The 14,595-nt window shown below is 38.7% G+C and overlaps 1 protein-coding gene across 4 annotated transcripts in view; it reads left to right on the top strand.

Annotated features, from left to right (window-relative positions):
* pax5 (paired box 5) overlaps positions 1-14,595 on the top strand; it is a 300,149-nt gene that overhangs the window by 181,123 nt on the left and 104,431 nt on the right. The window lies entirely within an intron of this gene.

The raw sequence follows: 14,595 nt of genomic DNA, 5'->3' as shown, positions 1-14,595 counted from the left end.
TCCTATTTTATAAACCAAACAAAAATAGTAGTAAAACCAGTTTTTTCCTCTTTGGGCAGATATTGAGAATCCAAATGGTCCTTCCCCAGAAAATGATTCTGTCAAGAGTCAGATGCCAATTAACAAACAAAACAGAGTTTATTCAGGAGATAGGCCAAAAAGTAAACATAAACACAGAAGATAGCTTTAAACACTTAACTATCAGTGTTTAAAAAGCAGTCCAAACAAAAATATATATCAAAAGTATGTTTTAGCAAGCCAACTGGATTATCCACGCAAGTATTTAGATAAAACTAAAAAGATGCTTCAATTCAGCTTCAAAAACAAATTGAGTTGGCTTATAAAAATAGACAAAACGAACAAGGACTTGGAACCTTCCAAAAACCTTCCAAGAGCTACAATAGTAGCTTAAATCCAGAACAGGAAAATAAAGCCAAGGAAAAACAAACTTAGAGCCGGTGCAAAAGGCACTTTGGGTCCAAGCCCTTACTGTTGCAGCCAGCCGGCTCTGTGGAATTAAAGGGACAGTTCTCAAAAGAATCACCAAACTGGTCTGAGAACAAATAAACTAGAACTGCAGCAAACTGCTTCTACGATGCAGATAATGCCAGGAGCTCCAAAGGAAAGGCGAAGAGGCGTCGTCAGGGTGACCCAGGGTCAGGGCAGGAGACAGCAGCAGGGTCAGGAGGGCAAACCAGTGGTCAAGAGCCTTGAGTAGTCATCCATCAAAGGGCGAAGACAGAAGCGAGGTCGAGTTACAGTCCAGGGTCCAAAAGAGTGCAGTCATCAAAACCAGGTCCACGAAATGGCACAAAGAACCAAGGCAACGATGGTAACAGCAGATCAAAAGCAAAGTCCCAGTCCAGTCTTCTTGAATGAACAGAAATCCCAATGGCGCTTCAGCAACACCTTGCCACACCCAAAGTGAAGTGACCAAACATTCCCAATTTATTCCCCTTCCTCTTGGGTGACCAAACACTCACACCCAAACAACAGGTGTCCCAGATCTTACTCAGAATCAGAACTCCACACAGCTAGAGCTCGTGGATCAGTCGTGCCTAATTGCTCATCGGAGTTCCAATCATCCTGTCCATACTCACCCCCATGCACACTTAAAGAACCATCCTCCCTTCTCCAAGCAGCCCAAGTGGGATCTGCTCCTGAAGATACCCCAGGTTCAGTAGTATCCATAGGCCCCAATTCCCCAAAGATCTCCGGTGGCTGTGCCCATTCAGTGCCCACTTCCCCAGCCACCACCTGTTCACCAGCATCCATTTCTTCCTCAAACTCCCCATCTGAATCTTCCTCAGAAGATTCCCCATCAAGCTCTCTAATCCGTTTCCTGCGCAACTCCTCCAATGAGCCCTCCTCGCGAGGGTTTTTCCTTCCTCTTCTAATCCCACCACCATCATCCATAATCCCCGAAGGCGCAGTCACGACAGATTCCCTCTAATATTTCTTTTTGCCTTGTTTACAACATTCTCTAGATCTTAACATCCACAAGGAAGTCTTTGCTTTCTTTTACTTACTTTTCTTTTAATTTTCATTTTTTGTATTTCTGTCTATGTAGTGACTTCTGAAGTCAGTAAAAACTTTTACTAATGATCAATAACACTGAGAATTAAAGATTTTTACCATAACAACAACAACAACAACAACAACACCAACAACAACCAATAGTAACAATCCCAAAAAAAATGTTTCAGTGTGACACTGTTTACTCAGTGAAGATGTATCTTTTATGGTTGATACTAAGGAAAAAATATAACACTATGTAATCATTATAGTGGAAGAAATCAGCATTCAACACACTGCTATTTCTTAAATTAGTTGGTCACTCTCAGCTGTAATTACTCTACCTTAACAAAAAAAATACAGTAGAAATAAAAAGAAGTCTCTAAAAGGGCAAATAAATTAAGGTTGCCACCTCTCCCAGAAGGGAATAAAAATCTGTCAGGGCTCATTTGCATATGATTTATTTGAGCACATGCACATTAAAAAAATCCATTGAGTTGAATTGTCTGAGAGACAAAAAATAGTCCAGTCACTTGAAAATGAGCAATCTCCCTGTCTCCTATAATAAAAAAGAAGAAGAAAAGAGAAAGAAAATTAGCCATCTACATTACATTGTTAGTGGCACAAAAACAATTCATTGAAAAGGAAAATGCTTAGTTTGGAAAGGTAATAAGTGAACAAGCCCCATATTAATTTATTATGATTCACTGTAGTGCCTAAGTTGCTCATATTTATTTTATACACAGGTACGTCAATCGTTTTAAAACTGTTAGTCCATGTGTAACCAGATGCAATTCTCAGGTTAGTTTGCACAGAGTTGCAGCATAAAAAACAAAGGGTCTGATCCTGAACTCAGGGATGATTTGCCTAAGGTCATTTAATGCATTGACCTTCAGCAGGTGACTCAGGACCCCCAGGCAGAAATATGAAAAGCTACCAGTTTCATTTCTTTTACATTTGTCAGAGTCCCACCCACAGTTTTCTTCTCTCCTTCTTTGTTGTGTTGCAAGGTTTATTTTTCTTTTCTCTTTGAGAATGTATATATATATATTGTTGGGCATTTTCCTTAAATTAGAGTATATTTTTACTCTAATGTGTTCATTCTGATGCATTTTGTTTCATCACTCAAGCATGCTTAGAATGCATCTTGAAAATAGATGCAATTTTAATTGTTTATACTCACTACATGTGTGCATAGTTTTTTCTTTCACACCTCCGAAATTTACAAATTAGCCATTGGAATGTGTTATACTCATTGCCAATTTCAGGAGACGCAAAATGGATATTTTCCCGTCTGGTAATGTGAATGTCCCACATTTCATTTCATCCCTTCCCAAAAGCAGATCACAATCTTTGTGATTCTGAGATGGCTACATCAGTGTTACCTTCATCATTCTCCTTTTTGTTTAGTTTTTAAAAAATACAGAAAAAAGAGCAGATACAAAACAGCATGGAAAAGGGAGGAAAAGAGACGGCCTTACAAGATGCAAAGAAAAGCTCAACTTTTTCAGTTTTAATAATTTCAGATAAAGAAAAGTTTCAGGTCATGATCCTTTGTAAGAGATTGTGCCTGGGTCTGTTAAAAATGACTGACCAAATATTTGACTGAGGTGGCATTGAAGTCGAGACTTTCCAACATATAGCAGGTATTTTTGTGCCTATACCATACCAGCTCTTAGTTCTTAATGTTCTTGGCTATAGAAAAGACAAAAGAGATGTTGTATTTTAGTTTCAGAGCTTCTTTACTACAACACAGAACTAATGTGGTGTCTTAGGGCCCTTCCAGACAGGCCCTATATTCTAGGATCCGATCCCAGGTTTCCTGCTTTAAACTGGATTATATAAATCTGCACTGCCAGATAATCTGGGATAAACAGAAAATCTGGGATCCGATCCTGGGATATAGGGCATGTCTGGAAGGGCCCTTATACTCAAATATCTGGAGTTAGAAAATCATCTAAAACTCTCATTAATTATTTATATCAGGTAGCTTCCTCAATTCCTATAGGACCGTGGTTGCATGATTTTTGGATTTTTACTCTACCAGTTGGACATAGCTGAATTCCACATAGCTGAATAAAATCCCACATCTGCTTTGAATTGGAATATATGGCAGTGTGGACTCACAACAACAATTTATTGATTAGCCAGTTGGCCTTATCAAGAACAGACAGTACAAACACAACATATAAAATACATCTAGTTCACTTAAAATAAAATACAGATACACAGGTATTTGCCAGCTTGGTGCCAATGCATCTTAGCCATAGCTATATACATCAACTATCCTCGTCTCCCATACACTGCACCCCAATCTGATCTATGTATTCTGATCTCCTTTTAGCAGCTTTTTAGCAAATACAGGGCTACTTTTGTTGTCAGAATTGGGTTATAACTGGCCAACAAAAATGAAATTTTGGCCGCTATATCCCAGTTTGTTTTATTACAAATAAAAGGCCATAGGTATTGTTTCCTTTCTTTTTCATATAGGTTGCAATTATGCAAAGTGTGGTTCAAATTTTTGACTTCAGGGGCGCCACAGAAACATAGTCTTTCTTTGTGTGGGATGTGGTTGAATCTGCCGTATCTCTCCATGGACTCCCATTTGTTTGAATCTTGCCCTGGTGAAAGTGATTATTAGGTGTCTTGGCATATCTGCTTTTAGGAACAGCGCCCGCTGGAAATCAGTGTGTGGACTCACATAACCTAGTTCAGAGCAGATATTTTGGGATTTTCTGCCTTGATATTCTGGGCTGTATGGAAGGAACCTAAGTTATTAAGCAAGAATATATATTTTAGATTACCTACTAGGATCAACTTAGTTACCCCTTAGCTGATAAAAGTTCATTTGGAGATTTAAAACCCAGTGGTACACAATGGAATGTCCAGTAGAATCCAGTAAAAAAAAAGAAGGAAGGAAGGAGAGAGGAAAGGAAAAGTATATAAATCAGAGAACACTGTTAGTGTTAGTCTCTAGATGTATAACAGAACAAACTGGTGAAAATGTGATGTTTGCCATCTCTACCTTAATTCCGAAGTAATGGCAAGTTACAGTATTCTTTGACCAGCAAGAATACTGTATCTTGACATCATAAACATATATGCCTTAACATCTTCATTTTCTATAAAAAAAACACAAAAATGTTATACATTAAAAAATATAAATGGGTTGTAAATGGCACCAGAAGTCATTGACTGAATAGAGGAAATCGTTCTGTTTCATGAAAATAAAACCAGTGAATTCCTTAGTGCTCCACGATTCAACACCCAGCAGGATATTAATGTGCGAAATGCTTAAAAGCCCCCATATTCTGGGATGAAGAGAGTTTGAGAAATGGGTTTTATTGTGGCCAAGAAAACTAGTCTGGTTCTTTTGATAGGGCTGAGATCTGCAGTTCAAGCTTCAGCAGTTTTTATGAGAATGTCTAGGGGCAGAGCTTGGCTCCCATTCACAAACTGACCTACGTCTAGTTTGTATTGTGAGTCCTGAGTTCTTAAGCCAACTCATAAAATAGTTTAATCAATGCAAAATAGGCTGAGAACCACACAGATAAGAGAATTATGGCCACAGTGTTTCATTGTTCTTGTTTTCAAACCCTGGGCTGGAGTAGGAAAGCAGCATTGAGAAATAATAATGTAAAAGATCCTCAGTGCAGCTGTGGTGTCAGCGTGGGGGTTTGCATTTCCTAGCAGATTTGCAGATCTGATCTGTAGTAATATCATTTGAATGAAAAAAAGAGAAAGAGAGGGAGCCTTGTTTAGACACTGGCATTCACATCAGTGCATCCATAAAAACAGACCTAAATTATGGTAAAAGGACATTTTGATGACACTTCCCCATCCCCCATATTGCTTCATCCACCAACTAACTTGTGGTTATGGACCAGTAGCTGAACATCTGATTAGAGAACTACTTGATTTCTCTCCATCGTTTTTATGCCACATTAAATATTAAGTTTAAAAAAACCCGTGCTCTTACTGCCTGCTGCCACGGTTCATAAGCGTGCTCTCCATTTGCAAGCCAATGACATGTGCCCAGCTCATTACTGCTGTAGTCAGCATTTCCTGAGCAGCCCCTGATTGTTACTAATTACCTGCAGATGCATTTTCTCTGCTCGGCTGTGCTGACTTCAGCTTGGTCGCGATCACTTTGAGAGGACAAAGTGGCACTGCAATTGACACCTTTGCTCGCCTCTCCAATAAGGCACAGAGGGCAGATTGACAAATCCACCGGCAACCCCTGACTGCAGCTGGTCGGGAGAGTCACTTTACATTAGCAGTGCCCAGAAATGAGGGGAGCAAAGTGCAGGGAGCTTGAGCAAAAAGAGGAGCTATTGGCGAATATTTCATTTTGGTTGGGCTTGGATGTGAATGCTACACCACACAGTTCTGGACAGCATGAAGTAAATCCTTAGAAGCAGCTCTAAGGCTGAGTTTTTTACATCCCATGTCCAGGCAAACACATACCTTTTTCAAAAGCATCTGAACATTTAAAAAACATATTTCACCCTGTCTTAAGCTCATTAGCCTGGTTGTATGACTACATGTGTATGTGACTTCAAGTTGCCTGTTGACGTGGTGACTCCCTGAATCTCAAAGAGTTTTCTGAGGCAAGAAATACTCAGAGGTGATTTTGCAAATTTCTTCCTCTGAAATAGAGCCTGTAGACATTCTTTGATGGTCAACCTTCCAAGCATTTGTTAACAGCCTACTATTCAAGTGCCAACTATAGCTGACCCTGCTTAGCTTCCGAGATCAGATGGGATCTCGTGTCTTTATGGTATTATTGTTGTTACCATGTGCCTTCTATTCATTTCTGACCTATGGAAACCCTAAAGTGACCGTACCTTGGGGTTTTCTTGGCATGATTGAGTCTTTTTGTGTAGAGAAAAAGCGGGGCATAAATAAACATAATAATAATAATAATAATAATAATAATAATAATAATAATAATAATATCATCAATTGGAACTTGTACTACAAATACCATCTGCCTGTGACAAAAAACTGGTGGGATCACAAGCCTGAAAAAGTTATAGAAAATGAACATGCCAAGCTACTCTGGGACTTCTGAATTCAGACTGACAGAGTTTTGGAGCACAATATTTCTGACCTCACAATCATGTTAAAAAACAAAGTGCAGATTGTTGATGTTACAATCTCAGGTGACAGCAAATTGAAGAAAAGCAACTGGAAAAGCTGACATGATATGAGGATTTAAAGATTGAATTGCAAAGACTCTGGCACAAGCCAGTAAAGGTGGTCTCAGTGGTGGTTGGCACGCTGGGTGTAGTGCCTAAAGACCTTGGCTAGCACTTGAAAACAATCGACTCTGATAGAATTACCATCTGTCAGCTGCAAAAGGCCATCCAACTTGAATCTGCACACATTATTTGCCGATACAACACATAGTACTAGACACTTGGGAAGTGTTTGACGTGTCATCCAAGACAAAAGCCAGCATAATGATCTTGTTTGCTGTGTATTAATCTTGTTGTGTATCAAATAATCATAATAATAATCATCATCATTCATTAGAGGTTTGTCATTGTGTTTCTCTGAGGCTGAGAGAGATTGATTTGCCCAAGGACACCTAGGAGGTTTCATGGTTGTGAGGGGATTCATACTCTGGAAACCAGATGTGTTCAAACCACTACACCACATTGGCTCCCATCCTTTAAGGTATACAAGAATATATTCTACTACAATGTTCCAACATTCAGCCTTTCCTTGACCAAATCACTTGCTCACACTCCAACATTTATTGGTATAGGCTGAATGCTTTCCCATTGAAAGTGAAAAACTCCTTTTACTTGATCTCCTAGGCTGGAGTTATGCAGATTTATTTTTCTACTAGCAAGCACTCAAATATTGGCACTCTTCCTGTGGGACTTTCATTGCTAATTTCATTGTAACTTTCCCAAAAGCTACTCCAGAAAGTTAGCTGAGTAGCCTCCAGTGCAATACATGGAGCAAGGGAAAGGAAAGAAAAATTAAACTTTAGTGCTGAATACATGGAAATGGTTGAGCATGAGCAAGTACTTGTTCTTATTGACTTTTCAGCAGTAAAATGAGAGGCTTTCTTGCCTCTCCTAGAAAATATACTTGAATCCCTAGAAATAGATTCAGAACTGGTAGAGAGCGAGTGGGCGGGGGGGGGGGGGGAGAAAGTAAAACAAGTGATTGTCAGGTTATATTTCCATTAATAGAAAATGTGCATGTGTGTTTGCTTGCTTGTGTGTGCAGTTTCATGGACCCATGTATATCCATGTGCATATTAGGAACAGATGTTTTAAAAACATGATAATTCATATTTAAATGCCTATTTAAATACAGGCAGTCCCTGAGTTACAAACATTTGACTTAGAAAAAATATACCCCTTGGAAAGGGTAGTTTACTTCTGAAAGAATTATCATGGGGAAAGATATCTCATCTGAAGTTTTATCTCCAATCCTTGTTTCCACAACAAGCCAATTTTTTCAAAATAATCACAGGGAGAGAAAGGGAGGTGACATCTTCTGAACAGGGGCACAGACTTCAAAAATTTGGTGTGGATTAAGATACAGATTGAATGAAATCCTTGAACATCCTGTAGTGTGCATACTTAAAACAAAACAGAATAAAGTAAACATGATAGTTTACAGCATTAGCATTAACAGCATCAAAAATCTTGTTGTCTTTTGGCTTCAGCAGTAGAGATGCTATTTGCATCGGGAAATCAATCTGTTCCAGAGTTTTGAGACATGTTTACTCTATCAATGTTATTTCTTAAACTGTAGCAGGAAGACTTTTTAAAGACCGCATTCAGTTCCTGGTATCGGTTTCGTTTATTTTTATGGGAAGGAGTGCTATATGTTTGCTTGCCACTATCGAGGGGAAGTCTCTCTCTCTCTCTCTCTCTTCCACCTCCTTTTCTCAACTGTTGATAATTCCTTCTGTTTTTATTATGGTTCCTTTTTGCTTGCTCCCTGGTAAACCAGAAAAACAAAACAGGTTCTTTGTACTTCAGAACCTTGTAGCTTCATCTAAAAATGAAAGAAAAGAAAAGAAAATTTACCATATTTGTCTGTATAAATGGTACTTTTTACATAGGAAACATGGTAATTTTGATGCCAAACCATGTTATACATAATACATTTTATGTTTCTAAAATAACAAAAGGGACTTCCAATATGTAAAGTGTGCTAATATTTTAATACTCACCTCTAATCTCATTCCTCCCCTTCAAATCCTACCCCTGGGGTAGATGTTTCAATGGTGTCTAAATTTCTGGAAAGGCTCCATATTTAGTTGGTTCATAGCTTACTGGGAACTATTGGGTTTATCTGGGTTGCTGTGAGTTTTCTGGGCTGTATGGCCATGTTCCAGAAGCATTCTCTCCTGACGTTTCACCCAATCTATGGCAGACATCCTCAGAGGTTGTGAGATCTGTTGGAAACTTGGCAAGTGGGGTTTTTATATATCTGTGGAATGTCCAAAGTCGAAGAAAGAACTCTTGTCTCTTTGAGGCAAGTGTGAATGTTGCAATTGGCCACCTTGATTAGCATTGAATAGTCTTGCAGCTTAAAAGCTTGGCTGCTTCCTGTCTGGGGGAATCCTTTGTTGGAAGGTGTCAGCTGTCCATGATTGCTTCCTGTCTGGAATTTGTCTGTTTTCTGACTGTCGTTCTTACTGTCCTGATTTTAGAGTTTTTTAAATACTGGTAGTCACATTTTGTTTATTTTCATGGTTTCCTCCTTTCTGTTGAAATAAAGAGCAACACTAAAAAAAAAAACAAACCAGCAGAATTCCAGACAGGACGTGGGTGAAACGTCAGGAGAGAAGGCTTCTGGAACATGGCCATGCAGCCCGGAAAACTCACAGCAACCCAGTGATTCCGGCCATGAAAGCCTTCAATAACATATTGAGTTTAAGTTAAAATGAGTTCAGAACCTTGGATAGCATCTTTTAATTTTTTTGGAACCTTTTTCTTTTAATTTCCATTTTTGGAATACAGAGATTGAGGATAGTTATGGAAGACAGGGATAGCTAAACATAGACTCCAAAATACATTAACAATTAAAATTGAATTCATTTGCAAGATCTATGTATCAGTTCAATGCCAGCAAATCCAAGTGTACTATTCCCTTGTGAATAATAAAAATGCATTGATCCAAAAATTCAAATGTTGTGCTACAGGTTCAAATGATGTGTTTTCAAATTGTGTATATGTAATAAATGGATATCAAATTGAAGCACACGTGGCTCCATCTATTTATCCGTTTGATGCTCCTGAGTGAGAGATTTGTTTTTCCATAAGGGTGATGGCTCACATTCTTTGGATGGCACTTTGGATGTGAAACCAGAGTGAATTCACTGCCAAATTGATCCAAGAGTTACCACTCTATGCCATCTAGTGGCTTCATAGGGCTGGGAAGGGCTCAGAGTCTTCTTGAGCCACAAAAGGGAACAGACATGTGCTTTCATGTGCGACAGCAACTTTGATCTGCAACATTTGGATTGGCCAGGCATAGTCAACAGAATAGTAATTTTTACCTGCTGCCCTTCATGCTCCAGCAAGCCTTGGGGTCCACAGCTGACAAAACAGTGGCTAAACAGTGAATAAAACATCAGCCGGGCTGTGATTTCCTTTGCCTTAGCCTTGCCCCTTGCTGGAATATAGGAAGCTGACTTATACTTAGCCAGACCACTGGTCCATCTAGCTCTGTATTGTCAACACTAACTTCCAGCTCTCCAGGGTTTCAGAGATTGGCCTCCCTGAGCCGTACCCAGACAACGCCAAGGCTGAACCTGGGAGAAGCTTCTGCATGCAAAGCAGGTGCTTTGAGTGTTCAAACTCATTGTGGTGGGCTTGCTTCATAGCACAGCGCATTAGAGATACAGAAGAGCTAGCAGAAAGATAGGGCCAGTGACCCCTGGAAAAATGTCACAACAAAACCTGAAGTGGGAGGGATGTCTGAATGTCAGTCAGGATCAATTACTTTCTGTGGGCTTTATAAGGCAGATCCAGTCACCTACCATATTCCATTTGCAACTTCAGTTTAAAGCGAAGTACATTCAGGGCACAGCAGCTGCCTTGTAGCAGTATATGCGGTGTGCATTAATTTTGCTCTGCAGGACTTTTATAAGTTTGGTGCGATAATGCATGAGAAGGGCTTTGAATCCTCCAAAGTGGTTAAATTAGTCCTAGTACTTTTGTTTTAATTTTCTGGATTGCCTGTCTACTCCATATAGATTCCTATTCAGAAATCTGTGTTATTTTAGGTATTTTCTCATTTTCTGGTTGTTGTTGCATCCAATCAAGTTGTTTCCGAGCTATAGCAACCCTAAGGTGAATTTATCACAGGGGCTTCTTGGCATCATTGTTCAGTAGAGCTTTGCTATTGCCTTCCTCTGAGGCTGAGTTTATGTGACCTACCCAAGAGTATGAAATCTAGCTAGTGGGTTTCATGGACAAACTGAGATTTCAATTATGGTCTCCAGACTCAAAGGCTAATGTTCAAATTACTACACCATGCTAGTTCATAGTTTTCTGCCAGGGAGACTTAATGCTATTTGGATTTAAATTTTATAAATATTATAATTCTCTCATCAATTAATTTCCTTGGTGGCTATATACTTATTTATTTATTTATTTATTTATTTACAGCATTTATATTCCACCCTTCTCACCCCGAAGGGGACTCAGGGCAGATCACATTACACATATAGGCAAACATTCAATGCCTTTTAACATAGAACAAAGACAAGACAAACATGGCTCCGATCTGGCCTCGAACTTATAGTACAATACATTCTGATGAGAAAGATATACTGTGTTGTATATGGAAGCATACATGAGTAATACAAATAACATTTATCAGAATAATGATAATTTATGTTGTATATTAATATGATATCCAGGAAACAAATTTAAACAGTTTATATGTGTCCTCGTATCTAGTGAAGCAAAAGTCATGAAGAAAACGAATAAAAAGATAGGTATTACTGTAAGACAAGTTAAAAGACCAAGCTGCTATAGCGATATCACACTATTAATTATGATTATTCAAATATATCAGAAGTAGGTAACTAACCAGGTGAACTGTGATATAAAGGTAAAGGTTTCCCCTTGACATTAGGTCTGGTCGAGTCTGACTCTGGGTGGTGGTGCTCATCTTCATTTCTAAGCCAAAGAGCCTGCATTGTCTGTAGACACGTCCTAGGTCATGTGGCCAGCGTGACTGCATGGAGCGTTGTTATCTTCCTGCTGAAGCAGTACCTATTGATCTACTCACATTTGCATGTTTTTGAAATGCTAATTTGACAGAAACTGGGACTAACAATGGGCGCTCACACCGTCCCGCAGATTTGAACAGCCAACCTTCCAGTCAGCAAGTTCTGCAGCTTAGCGGTTTAACCCACTGTGCCACCACAGCCTCGTGTGATGTAAAAGACATAGCGAAATAAGATAGGAAATAGAAAAGGGACCAAATGAAATCTTCGAAACAGTCCTTACTATATACAATATAGCCCTCTGTTGGATTCTAGCTTCCATCAGCCTCAACCGGCTTAGCTAATGGTGAGGAATTGCTGCTTTTGTTCTTATAATGACCAATTTAAAAACTTTTCTTCCTGCAATGATTTTGTTGTTGTATTTTTGGACTCTACACATTTTTTTTTTGCACAAAACTGCACAAAACACCAGTTTTTGCACAAAAGCCACTGTTTTAATGTAAACATTCATAGTGAGAGCAAAAGTAATATCTCTTGCATAAAAAAGTGTTTACAATAAGGTCTTGAAATTTGAAAAAAGTACAATGGTTGATGACTTTTAAAATGTTTACATGTTTACTAATATAACATCAACAAAATAAACACTGCATTATTAATAAAACAATACTTAAGATTACGAACATCTATCTACACAAATACCCAAACTCTGTCTTAGTATGTCCAACTATTCTTTCTTGTTTGAGAATGAGAAAATCTGTAGACATTTTTTACATCCTTAGTGAAGAATGTTGAGTATTGCAGCCAATTACCATCTGGAGCACTATATTTTGCCCATCTCTTTTGGGACCTCAGTCCGTACCATTTTTTTTCTGGCAGTACTTCTGGATTTGACTTCAGGTACATTTTTCAGACACAAACTGTCTTGATTGCCTTGGCATCTGACATTTATCAGGGATAACAGGAGGCAATGACTTTGTTGATTATTCTGTATCGTTATGGCATAACCATACTATTTTCCTTGAAATGTGAGACAATATTTTTTAAATGTAATTTGAGACTTTTAAAAATGTAATTTGTCATTTTTGTAAAGTAGGTTTTTAATTGGTAATTTAAAGAACGGTTCTTTTAACAAGGCATTACTTTTCAGTGGTTTTTGAAGTCCTAAAAAGGTACACAAATGACCTCAAGTTATATCATAAAAGTAATAGCAACATTTTGGGATTAAAGAACAAACACTGCTCATTCCACTAAGCAATGGCATTATGTTTTGCTACAATATATCACACTATGTAACCACATTTGAAAAATTGTCTGTTCCTGGTTTGAAAGTATTATTTTCTGTTAAATTATGTAGTACTTACTTAGTTGTTCTAGAAACTTCGTTTTTATGACTGCCACAAACTATGTTGAATTGGTTGAGACCATGAGGTATTCATTGAAAAACTATAGCAAAATGTGCAGCTGGAGGTTCCACAAAACCAAAAGTTTTTGCAGCTTAATAAACCTTTTCCATGTTTTTATGATAGAATCAATTAGGAAATGACATTTATAACCCAGGGACAACAATCATGTCACATAGTATTATTTATGTCCTCCTGATTCCAACAAGTATTGGTTTTCTTCCAAGTTCTGACTCTTCTGCATTGTCTGAAGTATTGAGGACCAGAAATACCAGGTTGCAGTTGTTCATCCCTATGTCTCAAGAAATACAGGCATACCTCCATTAATAAAGCCTTTGACAAAGGAACTGCTTTGTGCCAAGTCTTTTTATGCTTGGTAAGCTTCCTTTTCATCCTGGTTCTGTATCTAACAGCATTTTTTTAAAAAACAGCATTTGCATTGAGAAGAGGATGAAGGAGGAACTGGACAAATAGACTTCTGGTGTCAGGCGGCAACTGTCCAGCTCCCTGTATAAAGCATAAGTTGAGAATGAATGGAATGCTGCTCTTGCGTGTGTCTACTTCCAACAGGCAAAGTAAACAGGCAATGCTTCCAAAGTCTCTTACTGAGCATGTATGAATAGCAAAACAGGAAAAAGTGTTTGTGTGTGCGCATGCTTTTGTCCACATCAACAAAGGTGCCTGCATGGCTAGGAAGAAGTGTATGGGGGTACCCCCTCCTTCTAATTGGTTCCGTGATTTTATTTGCTGGCCAGGTGACAGTCCAGTGTGGCCAAACTGGTTTTGGCCCAGCTGGATTTTTTTGTACTCCAGCTTGCTGCTGCCACAGGTTGGGAGCTGAACATCTGAACAGCTCTGTAGCATCTGGAGCTAATTTGGAGTATTTCTTATCTAAACTGAATTTGGATTTCCGTGTAGGTGTAGATGAACCCTCAGTGGGCGTTCCCAAGTTATGGAACTCCATGACAGGCAGAGCCAGCCCTAGGTATTTTTTAAGTGTAGGTGAACAGAATTTTGGCACCCCCCAAATTGTATGCTGATTTTATATTGGAAACCGCCCTGAGTCCCTTTCGGGAGAGAGGGCAGTATACAAATAAACTTTTACTTTACTTTACTTACTTTACTTGTCATCAACAGCACTGCTTCAATCCTGCAAACTCAAGGCTGTGACTTCTTTGATTAGATTTATCCACCTGTAATGCAGGTTCCCCTTTTCTTACTGCCCACTTTACTGAACACTGTTGTCTTTTAAATAAGTTGTGTCATTTTAGGATCTACCCTAAGTAGAATAGATTCAGTTTAGTAATTTTGGCTTTTAGTGACAGTTCAAAACCCATTTGTTTCTCTTTCCAAAAGTCTAGGGTATTCATAGGACTCTCCCTTCAAATTTTAGCTTTTTAAAAAAGCTTACCAGCTTTCAAAGTCTTACATAGAAATTTGACTCACCATAGTCTGGATCAGCAA

The sequence above is a fragment of the Anolis carolinensis genome, chromosome 2 (assembly GCF_035594765.1).
Source record: "Anolis carolinensis isolate JA03-04 chromosome 2, rAnoCar3.1.pri, whole genome shotgun sequence".
NCBI classification, from domain to species: domain Eukaryota; kingdom Metazoa; phylum Chordata; class Lepidosauria; order Squamata; family Dactyloidae; genus Anolis; species Anolis carolinensis.
This window is presented reverse-complemented; position numbering and strand designations above follow the sequence as displayed.